The 13,023-nt window shown below is 47.6% G+C and overlaps 1 protein-coding gene across 3 annotated transcripts in view; it reads left to right on the plus strand.

Moving 5' to 3' along the window:
• LOC137534283 (oocyte zinc finger protein XlCOF8.4-like) overlaps positions 1–13,023 on the plus strand; it is a 46,303-nt gene that overhangs the window by 4,956 nt on the left and 28,324 nt on the right. For 2 of the 3 annotated variants that reach the window (XR_011024354.1, XR_011024353.1), the window contains exons 2-3: positions 6,798–6,906; positions 9,132–9,230. The gene's annotated coding sequence lies outside the window, so the exon portion shown is untranslated. The remainder of the gene's footprint in view (positions 1–6,797; positions 6,907–9,131; positions 9,231–13,023) is intronic. The other variant, XM_068255710.1, reaches the window with a different exon arrangement.

Consider the following 13,023-nt stretch of genomic DNA (forward strand, 5'->3'; position numbering starts at 1 on the left):
TTCCCAGACCTGAATATAATAGAAAATCTGTGGTGCGACTGGAGAGCTGTCCATGCATGGAAGCCCTCAAATCTGAATGAACTAGAGATGTTTTGTAAAGAGGAATGGTCCAAAATACCTTCAATCAGAATACAGACTCGTATTGGAACCTACAGAAAGCGTTAAGAGGCTGTAATTTCTGCAAAAGGAGGATCTACTAAATGTTGATTTCATTTCTTTTTTGTGGTGCCCAAATTTATGCTCCTGCCTAATTTTGTTTAAACAATTATTGTGCAGTTTCTGTAAATCCAATAAACTTAATTTCACTTCTCAAATATCACTGTGTGTGTCTCCTATATGATATATTTAACTGACATTTTTTAATCGTAACAACCAACAATTTATACAGGAAAATCATGACGATTAACAAGGTTGCCCAAACGTTCGCATCCCACTGTATACAGTGTGTGTGTGTTTTTAATGTCATTGGGGACACAGCAGGAAGGTGGATCCAAGAGAATGTATTGTGTGGTGTCATGTTATGAAGAATAGAGAGCATATCCTATGACAAGAGTGTATATTATGTTTTATAATGGGGGAGACTTAATACTAAATGATTGGTGGTGTACCATATCCCATAATGGAGGGGGGAGTAATACTATATCCATTCTCCCACTGTCAGCCCCGGTAGTGGAGGACTACTGTACATGTGCAGTCTTTTTGGTTAAGCTCCCGCTGCCGGAAGCGTTCTGCGCCTGCTTGTAACTGCTCAGGCACAGAATTCTCCTGGCCACAGGGGCGAGACCAATGAGGCTGACGTGCAGCACCGCGAATGTGCAGCAGTCCCCAACTGGCTCAGTCAGAGACTTTAACCTATTCAGGACCATAGGCTTACACCCCGCTAGTGACCAGGCTATTTTTTACAATTTAGGCAACTGCAGCTTTAAGGGCTCATGGCAGGGCCACACACCTCAGCACACAAGTGATCCCCCAACAGAAAGCTCGGTTGGTGGGCTCTGATCCCTGCTGGGATGTTTGTTTGTTTGTTTTCTAAATTTTACTTGTGTTAATTATTTTTTTTTTTGTTATACCCTCCCTCCGTCTGCTAATCCCAGTAATCGGCTTTCATAGACATCAGCCAATCGCTGCTGGGAGACTGATGCGCATCGGTGTGCACGATCTCCTGCAAAACCCGTCCCAGGATTTCACGCCAATTGGCATTGAGCGGTCCTGGGGCTGCTGCCGCATTCATGCCAATTGGAGTGGAGTGTTTGGCAACCAGCTAAAGGAGAACTGAAGTGAGAGGGATATGGAAGCTGCCATATTTATTTCCTTTTAAACAATACCAATTGCCTGGCAGGCCTGCTAATCTATTGTTGCAGTGGTGTCTGAATCACACCAGAAACAAGCATGTAGCTAATCTTGTCAAAACTCACAATAATGCCAGAGATACCTGATCTGCTGCATGCTTGGTCAGGGTCTATTAATATAAGTATTAAGTCGCATCTACACGCGTAGATGCTGCGGCGATGTTCCTTATCAATCGAGCCGCTGATGCGGCTTGATTGATAAGATCCGACAGCACGGATCTCCCTACCGCCGATTCCCTGTTCGCTCCCCGCGAGGGGACAATGGCAGGGAATCGAGCGGAAGATAAGCGGCGCCGGCGGGGACGAGCGGGGAATCTAATCCGGCGAGCGGGTAGGCGCGGGGACGCGGAAGAGGCGATCCGGCGGCTATTCGAGCCGCCGGATCGCCACCTCATCTACACGTGTAGATGAGGCTTTAGAGGCAGGGGATTGACTCTCATCATTTTGCCATGTGAGGTACCCATTGGCCCCAAATAAGCATCTAGACTTGTGACCTTCCTGGGTTTGATGTTAACTGCCCTAATCCTCTTCCCTCCCCTCTTGTTGCTGGACCATAAGCCCAGAGCAATGGAACCCCTGCTTCTGCTATTATACTCCCAAGTACATGCTGGAACAGCTACTCTGCTCTCCACCTTGCCAAGGAGGCATAGGCCCTGACGTCATCTGATGGATGTCGCCTAGCCATAACTTGAAATTAATATTGCTGTCTTTCCCTTATTTTCTGTGAAAGATGATGTTATATGGAGTGCTGACTTAACCATAGGGGCCTATGATAGGATTGGGTTCTTGGTGGGGAATGGGGACCCGGAATTTATGGTCCCTATATAGCCATGGGGTTGTCTGCTCCACTTGTTGGGAAACAAAGTTACTACTAGGATGAGGGGCTAGGGGAGTATATTGGGAATGTCAGCTTGGGAAGGGATATAGGGGAGTGAATTACCTTGGAACATATGTTGTTTGCACTAAATACCTTAGATTAACCATTGGTGGATGCTTCTAGAGAAGGTGTGCAACAATAGAGGGCTCACTGTGGGGGATGGTGGTCGTGGAGGAGAGAGGGGAAGGTACTGGGTTTGGGGTGGGAATTATATTGATTTCTTCTGAGTTATACATGGCATTCTCCCTCTTTTATCACTACTGTTTTGCTCTTTTTTTTTTCTACGCTATTTGGTTATGCACACGTAGGTTTGGGAGATGGAGACAACTCCTAGAGCCTATGTTCGACTGATTCTTGAAACTCCCACTGGTCTCCAGTTGGAGTTCCCCTGTACATTGGCGGTACCTGCTGAGAAAGAAGGCAGGCTGGGTGCAGTTATTGCACTAATGGTTTGTACATGTCTTTTTGAAGCTGCGTGGTTTCTAACACGCATTCATCCTTACTTTTTTCACCACTTATCTTTTGTTTTTTTCAGCCTCATCTACACGTGTAGATGAGGCGGCGATCCGGCGGCTCGATTAGCCGCCGGATCGCCTCTTCCGCGTCCCCCGGATTCGATTCCCCGCTCGTCCCCGCTGGCGCCGCTTATCTTCCGCTCGATTCCCTGCCATTGTCCCCTCGCGGGGAGTGAGCAGGGAAACGGCGGTGGGGAGAGCCGTCCTGTCGGATCTTATCAATCGAGCCGCATCAGCGACTCGATTGATAAGGAACATCGCCGCCGCATCTACGCGTGTAGATGCGGCTTTCTATTGTGTTAAGCCTGTGCTAACCTTTTCAAGGACCTTCTTACTGGGATTAACATTCCAGCAGTCAGTTAAGGTGCTATCTTTGAATGCCAGGGGTCTTATTGTTTCAGAGAGAGCCAAAATTATCTGCCAACAAGAGACCCATTTTAAGGGGCCCTCCCCTCCTAAATTTTATAGCAGATACTATAAAATGGCATACACCAATTGCCCGCAGGATACCAAAATAAAGGGTACAACCATTCTAATCTCCAGGGATACCCCTTTCACATTACTATCAGAATACAGTGAACCCCAAGGTCGTTTTATTCTGATCAAGGGCTTTCTATACAATCAGGCGGTCACCATTGGCTCCATCTATGCCCCTAACTTGCATCAGGTTGATATCATTTATTCCTTTATTTCCAAATTAAGCACCAACCCCCCCCCCCCCCCCCCCCCCCCCCCCTCCCCGGCAATACTTACTCCAGGATAGATTAGATTCTTAAACCTCACAATCTTTTTACGGTATCTGCTGCTCCTGGGAAAGGTAACATATCTATTTATCAGTCATGGTGGAATTGGCCCTGGGGGAAAATAGGAGGAGCCCCGCCTCGTGGTGACTAAATAATTCATTGCTAGTAGACAAATTGATCTTCCAAAAACTTAAGTTAGAAATGGAGGAATTATTTTATACTAATGCATTGGAGGATCACACCCTCAATCTTGGTATGGGAGACACCTATATGAGGGGCCTATTTATAAGAGAAGGGGCCAGGAGGAAGAGGGAATGGGATAAGGAAATTCAGGACACCCTACATGCTATAAACGAAATTAAACATAAGAAGACCCTAACAGCATTGACTCAGAAGAGGGAGAACCTCAAGTCTGCTTTTTCATAAGGTGAAATACACGGCAACAAGATACCGGCGATCCTTTTATGAATTTGGTAACAAGTGTGGTGCTATGCTAACTCAAGCCCTTAAAACACAGCAAATGTCCAACTATATTTCCTGCATCAAGGACAAACAATCTGTTTTTGCATCATAAGTATGAGGCCATTTCTAATGTCTTCTGAGAATATTATGCGGCTTGTATAATTTACTTTCATCTGTGGATTCCCCTTCTCGTGATACAAAAGGGGATACAATTGCAGAGTATATCAGACAGGCTAACATGCCCACTTTATCACCGAATGAGATTGAAGCGCTTGAGGACCCCTTCTCGGATGATGAGCTACAAGTAGCTATTTCACAGATGCCGAATCATAAAGCATCCGACCCGACAGATATACTCCGGAATATTATAAGAAATTTGCTCCCACCCTTGCTCCTCGAATGCTACAGACATTTAATGCACTAACAGAGGGAGTAGGTAGAGGCTTTAGAGCTCATATGCTTAAGGTCCACATCTGGGTGCTGCCTAAGGAGGGGAACGACCCACCATTATGCCAAAGCTACAGACCCATGTTGCTCCTTAATGTGGACGTGAAGATATATTCCAAGATGATCGGCAATAGATTGCCCCCCCCTGCTTGCCCAACTAGTTCACCCTGATCAGGTGGGATTTGTGCCAGGGAGGGAAGCTAGGGACAACACAATACGCACTCTTAACATTATAAACTGGTCACGGTCTTAATACACTCCTATTCTTCTCCTGTCTACAGATGTGGAGAAGGCTTTTGATAGAGTGGACTGGGACCTTATTGAGGGAGTATTGCGACATGTGGGCCTCCCTGATAAAAAGTGCTAGCGTAAACTAGCCATGTATTCCTGTCCTATTGCCAGAGTGAAGGCGAATGGCACACTGTCTGAGGTCTTCTCCATTCATAATGGGACCCGTCAGGGGTGTCCCTTGTCCCCTCTGATATTCGCCTTATCACTTGAGCCTTTCCTATGCCGGATTCGGGCAATTTTAGACATACAGGGGGTTTCCCTCCCAAACTCTATGCACAAGGTAGCTGCTTTCGCGGAAGACTTGCTTTTCTATCTCACCAATCCACATATTTCTTTACCTAACCTTCTGAGGGAGTTCCAGATTTATGGACAGATAGCCAACATGTCCATCAACAATGACAAAAGTGAGGTGTTAAGTGTCCAGCTCCCAACTGAACTTAGGTCTCCTCTGCAAAACAATTTTCCATTTAAGTGGCCCCCCTATGCCCTAAAATATCTGGGAGTACATCTTACTCTGGACCACAAAGATCTGGTGTCCCACAACTTTGTTCCTGCCTTAGCTTGTATCAATCAGGACCTGGGAAATTGGGATAAACCTCAATTCTCGTGGTTTGGAAGGTCATGGATTATTAAAATGACAGTAATGCCTCGGCTTCTTTACCTTTTCCAGACACTTCCTATCTTTATCCACAACATATTTAAACAGATTACTCAAGTCTTTTCCAAATTTATTTTGAGGAGGAGGAGGTCAAGGATTAAATATTCCTTACAAACTGCATCAAAAGAAGCAGGGGGCATGGCAATCCCAAACCCCGGGCTTTATTATGTGGCATCTGTTTTTATACGAGTTATTGGCTGGTATAGACATAGTGCTCTGAAAAGGTGGGTCAATATGGAAGATAAGCTGATGGGAGGACGCTTTAGACAGGCACCATGGTCGGATATCTCCTACAACTCTAAACCCAGCAGCTTTGCTCACACTGCATACACTTAGAAGTTTAAATAAGCATAAGAGCAATCCAAACATATCACCATGGCCTACTCCTTTCCTTCCTATCCTTGGCAATCCGACTTTCCCTCTGGTCCTTCCTTCCAAAACCTTCCATAGCTGGCATACGGTGGACACTCTCCGCGCGCACCACTTACTAGTGAATGACAGCACTTGGCATACGCTCCCCGCCCTACGGCAGAATTTAAATTCACCTACTATTGAGGTGTGGAGTTGGTTTCAAATTAAACATTTCCTCTTATCACAAGGCAGCAGGACTGAGCTTTGGAGACCCTTAACATCATTTGAAGAGACATGTAATGGAGACAATCCGTGGTACCCTTTCTTTGGTTTATTCTCTATTAAATGACCCCGATTCCCCATCTGCAGAGAAATGGGAAAAAAATCTAAAGAGAGGAAGATCAGATCAGATTTTATGACCAATTTTTGCAGAAATCCATATAATTCCATAGGGTTCACATACTTATTATTGCTACTGTAATTACTAAATACCGTAATAATTATAATAAAAGTGTGTGCATGGGTCTTAAAGGGAACCTAAACTGGGAGGGATATGGCTGTTTCCTTTTAAACAATGCCAGTTGCTTGTCAGTCCTGCTGATCTCTTTGGCTACAGCAGTGGCTGAATCACACACCTGAAACAAGCACGCAGCTAATCCAGTCTGACTTCAGTCAGAGCACATGATCTGCATGCTTGTTGAGGGGCTGTGGGTGAAAGTATTAGAGACACAGGATCAGCAAGAGAGTTAGGTAACCGGTATTTTTTAAAAGGAAAAATCCATATCCTTCTCAGTTTTAGGTTCCCTTTAAGTGTTTGTGGTGCCGGTCCCATGATTGTAGTGTCACGTCTCCCTCCTTCGAGACTCATCACTCTAGCATCTACCTGTGTGATGGATGTGAGTGGAGTGTGATTGCTTTGTGCCTATAGATGAGTCATGGATTTAGGTGAGGCCTAGGACAGGTGCAGATCAGGAGGTCTAGCCAGATTTTTGCTTTACCATTTTTATTACCGTAATATAGGGAAAAAATATAGAATATCAACCTTAGTCAAACATCTGTTTAACTAATATGCAAAAAATATATGTATTATATGCTGTTATTTAGGATGAAAATACAGTAAATACTAATATGGAAGGGAAAGAGGATGAAAAAATGTATGTGAAGGAAGACAAGCTGTGTAAGAAGGAGGAAGTTCCTTTACAGATCAGCACAGGTGAGGAATAAACACCAAATATACACAAGAGCCACACATTATCTTTGTACAGTCACTACAACTACACATCTCCCCCTTCTGTCAATAGAAAGTACCGCGAAGGCAGTATGTGGCCAGGGGTAGAGTCAGGAGCTGTAAATCCCAAGTAGAAGTAATGGGGAGGAGCCAGGAGACATCAGCTCCTATTAGAAGTAATGGGGAGACAGTATGTGGCCAGTGGGGAGTCAGGAGACATCAGCCCCTATTAGAAGTAATGGGGAGACAGTATGTGGCCAGTGGGGAGTCAGGAGACATCAGACCCTATTAGAAGTAATGGGGAGACAGTATGTGCCCAGTGGGGGAGTCAGGAGACATCAGTCCCTATTAGAAGTAATGGGGAGACAGTATTTGCCCAGTGGGGGAGTCAGGAGACATCAGCCCCTATTAGAAGTAATGGGGAGACAGTATGTGGCCAGTGGGGAGTCAGGAGACATCAGCCCCTATTAGAAGTAATGGGGAGACAGTATGTGGCCAGTGGGGAGTCAGGAGACATCAGACCCTATTAGAAGTAATGGAGAGACAGTATGTGCCTAGTGGGGGGAGTCAGGGCGCATCAGCCCCTATTAGAAGTAATGGGGAGACAGTATGTGCCCAGTGGGGGAGTCAGGAGACATCAGCCCCTATTAGCAGTTATGAGGAGACAGTATGTGCCCAGTGGGGGAGTCAGGAGACATCAGCCCCTATTAGAAGTAATGGGGAGACAGTATGTGGCCAGTGGGGGGAGTCAGGAGACATCAGCCCCTATTAGAAGTAATGGGGAGACAGTATGTGCCCAGTGGGGAGTCAGGAGACATCAGCCCCTATTAGAAGTAATGGGGAGACAGTATGTGGCCAGTGGGGGGAGTCAGGAGACATCAGCCCCTATTAGAAGTAATGGGGAGACAGGATGTGCCCAGTGGGGAGTCAGGAGACATCAGCCCCTATTAGAAGTAATGGGGAGACAGTATGTGGCCAGTGGTGGAGTCAGGAGACATCAGCCCCTATTAGAAGTAATGGAGAGACAGTATGTGCCTAGTGGGGGGAGTCAGGACGCATCAGCCCCTATTAGAAGTAATGGGGAGACAGTATGTGCCCAGTGGGGGAGTCAGGAGACATCAGCCCCTATTAGAAGTAATAGGAAGACAGTATGTGGCCATTGGGGGAGTCAGGAGACATCAGCCCCTATTAGAAGTAATGGGGAGACAGTATGTGACCAGTGGGGGAGTTAGGAGACATTAGCCCCTATTAGAGGTAATGGGGAGACAGTATGTGCCCAGTGGGGGAGACAGTATGTGGCCAGTGGGGGAGTCAGAAGACATTAGCCCCTATTAGAGGTAATGGGGAGACAGTATGTGGCCAGTGGGGGAGTCAGAAGCTATCAGTCCTTATCAGACTTCACTTCTCTTCATTCCAACATTTTATTATGTTTTACCAGCCAACAGGGCAGGATTTGGACATTTTATTGCCCAAGGCCCACTGACACTAACCCTGCTCTCCCCCCAAACTGCCCCCTCCTGTGCACCACCTGTCCTGCTTGTTCCCCTGGTCCTGTGCTCTCATCTTGTGCTCCCCCATCCTCTGTACTTCCCTGGTCCTGTGCTCTGCTTGGGGGTAGCAGAGGATGCGGGGCACAGGACCAGTGCTCCACTGCTTGCCCCTGTGGGAGCAGGGCAGCTGTGGACTGTTGTGGTTTACATGTTTGGCAGTTTAACTGCCTTATTGTGCCAGCCCACTGCCCGCCCCTTTCTTCCGGCTGACCTAGGCCATGACCTTTGTGACCTTGCCTCAAATCCGGCTATGCCAGCCAAAAGTTATGGTCCATCTTTCCAGCACACATAGTCTAGTGTTCAGAGCCGGGACAAGGTCCTGCAGCACCCAAGGCTGAGACTGCAAAGTGCGCCCCTCGATCCCTGCCACCCCAGCCGTCACACACTGATTGCTATTAGACTAAGAGGCGCCCCAGGGCCCCCAACATCCCCAACACCTTAATCTCTATTTATCTGGCTTGCAGTCACTGCAATGTATGTCCTTTTCTTATTTCTTTGTGCTTCAAACACAATTGGGAATGACAGCTGAATGAATTGTGCGCCCCCTCCTACACTGCGCCTTGAGGCTGGAGCCTCTTCAGCCTCTGCCTCGGCCCGGCCCTGCTAGTGTTTGTCACACATCTCAGTACAAGTGCCGTAACTTTCACCTTTTTTTTATAGATCTAGAACACCCCAAAAATATCAAGTTTGAGGAGAAAGAGGAAGAAATACTCAAAGTGCTGATCAAAGAAGAGGATATTGCTGTAGAAATTGGCACAGGTGAGTAAAAAGCACATTGGGCTTGATTCATCAAGCTGCGCTGCTAAAGCAATGCAGTTTAACCACTCTGCGACCGCTTAACGCCGATTAGCAGCCGCATAGTGGCTCCCTCAGGAGGAGGAGGTGATTAGCGGGGATCATGCATCCCCGCTTGAGCGGCAGAGCTCCGTAAGCAGTCTGTCAGCGCGATTGTTGCTGGCAGACTGGGAAAAAGAGAAACCGCCGTTTGTATACGTTGTAAAGCACTGCGATCTACTGCAGCGATGTACTGGAGACAGCCCTGTCACTTGGCTGTCCCCTGGAGCGGCTCACTACGTGATCCCTTCTCATAGGCTGATGCCTATGAGAGAGGATCGCCCTGATTGGACCACGAAGAGAGAAGGGGGGGGGGGGGGACAAATAGACCTTTTTATTTCAAATAAAATAACAAATAAATTAATAATAAAAAAAAAAAAAAAAAAAAAGCTAGCAGCGATCAGAGCTTTCGAACAGCTCTGTTGGTGGGCAGAAAAGGGGGCAGATTGATTTGTGTGCTAAGTTGTATGGGCGTGCAGCACACTGTTACAGCTTCAGTGTGCTGAATTATAAAAAAATAGCCTGGTCACTACGGGGGGTATTTAAGCCTGTGGTCTTTAAGTGGTTAATGAGAGAAGCGCAAGCTCAGCGCATGCTGTGCTGTGGTAGTGCAGCTAGCGTGCACTGGTAACGTGCTCCTTGTAACTAACGGCCGCTCCACTGAACCCTTCCTGACTCTGAGCCCCAGTGGCTTTACAGGCCATGATCCCCGTGCGTTGATTGGCCAAATCGACTGCCTGTCAAGTGATGGCAGTCTATTGGGCCAAACAATGCACTGGGATCACGTCCATTAAAGCCACTGGACCTGCCGGGGCTCAGGGTGGATTCAGTAGAGCAGCGCTTAGTTACAAGGAGAGCATTACCAGTGCGCGCTAGATGCACTACCACAGCATAGCATGCGCTGAGCTTGCACTCCTCTCATTAATCTGCATTGCTTTAGCAGCGCAGGTTGATGAATCAAGACCATTGTTCTTTAAATGTAGGAGCCCTTCCCTGCATCTTCTTTGCCAGTGGGAAGTGATAGAACAAAACAAACAAAATGCTACCATATACTGACAAATTACCGCTTGACATGTCCAAACAATAGATTCCTCTCTGAGCTAAATCTGATCAGAGAGGGATCTATTACTGCCATGCACTGGAAATATAATTTTAATAGATTTCAGCATGACCGAAGCACACAGGAAGGAGTATGCCGGCTCGGCATGTAGTGATCAGTTTGCTTTGTTGCTATTACTCTCCAGTAGTGTTGTCCGGATCATGAACGATTCAGATCTTTGATCCGAATCTCTTTTGTGAGTCGAATCATCAAAATGAGTGATTCGGATCACAAAGGGGGCGGGCCATGAGCGGCACGCCTCCCTCTCTGCGGGCAGGGGGGTCCTGGAAGCAGAGCAGAGATGGATCGCTCAGTAGGAGGGGAGCCAGCCTTGCAGGGACAGGTAGATCAGAGAGAGGGGACATCGGTGCCACTGCCAGATATGTGTAGAGCACACATACTGGCTGCAATGTGCTGCTCATTTTAGGCTGTCCCGTAGTGCTGCATAGTGAACAAATGGGAAACTTTTGGCTCAGAAGCACAGCTCAGTAACTTTGTAGACGGTGCTGGGCTAGAACGACAGGGCAGGCACTGTGATTGCAGTGCAATATGATCCTCCTGCACTGCTCTAAACAGCTGCACTTCACTTCTGGGAATGCTTTGGGGAATGCTTTCCTTCACTGTGCGACGTTTGCATTCAAAGTATACAGATGAACATATAGGTGAAATACATGTAAAGCATATGATTGCATTTGCAGCATGTGGGTATTGTGTGCAAACAAACATTTCTGCTCTCTGCTCGCCCCTCCTCCCTTCTCTGTCCACTCCCTGCCCGTCTCTGTCCACCATCTCCCCTTCTCTGCATGTCCACCCCCCTCCCCTTCTCTGTCCACCGCAGGGAAAGTCCTGTCCTGCTAGTCACTTTACCCTCGAATGCTTCCCTAGTAAAATGATCCGAGATTCGGATCAAAGATCCGGATCTTTTCAATGATCCGATTCGAATCATCCGAATCATTGAAAAGATCCGAACTTCCCATCTCTACTCTCCAGGAGCCCCAGGGATGCAGTAGTAGCTGAAGGGAGAACTAGGGTGACTGTCTCCGACTCTAGGCCCCAGGCATAGACACTGTTGCTCCCCCATCCTGCCCCTTTTTTATCACAAATGTATTGTTCTATCTAATTTGTAATTTCAATCTATTTTGGCCATAAATCGATTGGGGCATTGATCTTTGGCAGATTCAATCAAAGTGATAGAATCTGCCTGGAAAAATCACATAACACACACTTAAGCTGGGTATGCAATGAGCTGTATGATGTAGTTGTATGTGTAGACAAAGGACACCGGGGTGTTTCTATGGTGTTTTAACCACTTCCCTACTAAGGGGATTTCCCCTTTCTGTACCAGAGCAATTTTCACCTGTCAGCGCTCCACCCATCCATTTGCCAATAACTTTATAGGTACTTATCACAAATAAATGATCTATCTGAGTGGTACATTTTGCTAAGAATGATTTTATTCTAAATGCATTTTAATGTGAATAATAAGAAAAAAATAATCAAAAAGCTTTAAAATAAAGCGTTCTACTGATTTGCCCATTTGTCCCGGCTATTATAACACTTAAAATAATTCCCTAGTACAATGTATAGAAAACAAGGTGGACCCAGCACTCCAATGGAGAGTCCGCATGCAATAGCTCAGGGGTCCCCAACCCCCCCGTTCCGTGGCCCAATATCGGGCAGGACGCTGCCTCTGCTCACTGTAGAATTACCTTCACGCACACAAGCCGGAAACCTCCAGTCCCGCCCCCTCCCTCTACGCTCCTTCATTAGCTGCAATGCACGGCATCACGTGCATGCTGCTACATCCCCTGCCTCTCCTCACTGCACAGTTACCTTCGCCCACACAAGCCGGAAACCTCCAGTCTCGCCCCTCCATCTCTGCTACTTCATTAGCTGCAAGTGCACAGCGTCACGTGCATGCGGCTACATCCCCTGCCTCTCCTCACTGCACAGTTACCTTCGCCCACACAAGCTGCAAACCTCCAGTCCCGCCCCCTCCATCTCCGTTCCTTCATTAGCTGCAAGTGCACAGCGTCACGTGCATGCGGCTACATCCCCTGCCTCTCCTCACTGCACAGTTACCTTCGCCCACACAAGCTGCAAACCTCCAGTCTCGCCCCCTCCATCTCCGTTCCTTCATTAGCTGCAAGTGCACAGCGTCACGTGCATGCGGCTACATCCCCTGCCTCTCCTCACTGCACAGTTACCTTCGCCCACACAAGCTGCAAACCTCCAGTCCCGCCCCCTCCATCTCCGTTCCTTCATTAGCTGCAAGTGCACAGCGTCACGTGAATGCGGCTACATCCCCTGTCTCTCCTCACTGCACAGTTACATTCACCCACACAAGCTGCAAACCTCCAGTCCGGCCCCCTCCATCTCCGTTCCTTCATTAGCTGCAAGTGCACAGCGTCACGTGCATGCGGCTACATCCCCTGCCTCTCCTCACTGCAGTTACCTTCGCCCACACAAGCTGCAAACCTCCAGTCCCGCCCCCTCCATCTCCGCTCCTTCATTAGCTGCAAGTGCACAGCGTCATCCCCTGCCTCTCCTCACTGCAGTTACCTTTGCCCACACAAGCTGGAAACCTCCAGTCCCGCCCCCTTCATCTCCGCTTCTTCA

Source organism: Hyperolius riggenbachi, chromosome 10, assembly GCF_040937935.1.
Source record: "Hyperolius riggenbachi isolate aHypRig1 chromosome 10, aHypRig1.pri, whole genome shotgun sequence".
In the NCBI taxonomy this organism is placed as follows: domain Eukaryota; kingdom Metazoa; phylum Chordata; class Amphibia; order Anura; family Hyperoliidae; genus Hyperolius; species Hyperolius riggenbachi.